Source organism: Plasmopara halstedii, assembly GCF_900000015.1.
Source record: "Plasmopara halstedii genome assembly, contig: Scaffold_110, whole genome shotgun sequence".
Lineage (NCBI taxonomy): Eukaryota > Oomycota > Peronosporomycetes > Peronosporales > Peronosporaceae > Plasmopara > Plasmopara halstedii.
In genome coordinates, this window is record NW_020187031.1 from 2,144,735 (window position 1) to 2,145,645 (window position 911).

The following is a 911-nucleotide window of genomic DNA, read 5'->3' on the forward strand; positions in this document are numbered from 1 at the left end:
AAGAGGGCTACTATATCTCGACGACATCAATGTCATCCAAGGCTTGACCTACTTCGTCTACATTGAAAGGATCATCCTCTCTTTCGCTGTCGGCATTGCTCCACCTTTGCTGAAATTTCCACCCGTAAACATCATGGTTCCAAACGAACCACAGTAACGGGCTTTTGTGAAATTCTGCAGCTTCAATGATGTTCAAGACCACTGATGTGGGTGTTTCTCGCCACGCTGTACGAACCCAACTACACACAGTGTCAACGGATGGAGGGCGGGGATTGCCGCGTGGGGTGTATCCAACGGCCGCTGAATGCTTCCATTGGTCGATTAAACCCGATAAATAGTCCTTGAAAACCTTGTAAATACCAATGTCACCAACTTGAAGGTGGGGTGTTAAGCCTCCCGACACAACGCATATGGCAATATCTCGCGGGTGGCACTTAGCTTTAATCTTCTTGGATATATGCGTTCTCATCGAGTCCCACACAAGAGCTTTTCCCGGATAATCCAGTACAGGTGGAAATACACGATCAATCCAGCCCGATAGCAGCTCAGAATCCACCCAAGCTTTGGGCTGATTAGCCACCCACACAAAGTTCACAGTGGATATAGCGCGATTTACTTTCCTTCTCCTTCCAAATCACGAGCGGTGAAAGCTTCCGGCCACCTGCAGTCACAGCTAACACTACCGTGATCCGCATGGATGCAAACCCTGTCGAACGGTGTACAACATGGCGTGCTCCGGTGATGTCGACGGTTGTATTTCGTGAATCCTCAAAATAAACAGCGGTTTACTGATGAGATACTTCATGTAGCTGACGGTACGCCCCACAAGCACATCGTCCGACAAAACGGTTAGATTTGTTCTTTTGCGCAGTGAGAGATCATTGCGCTTCATAAACTTAGAAATCCAAGCA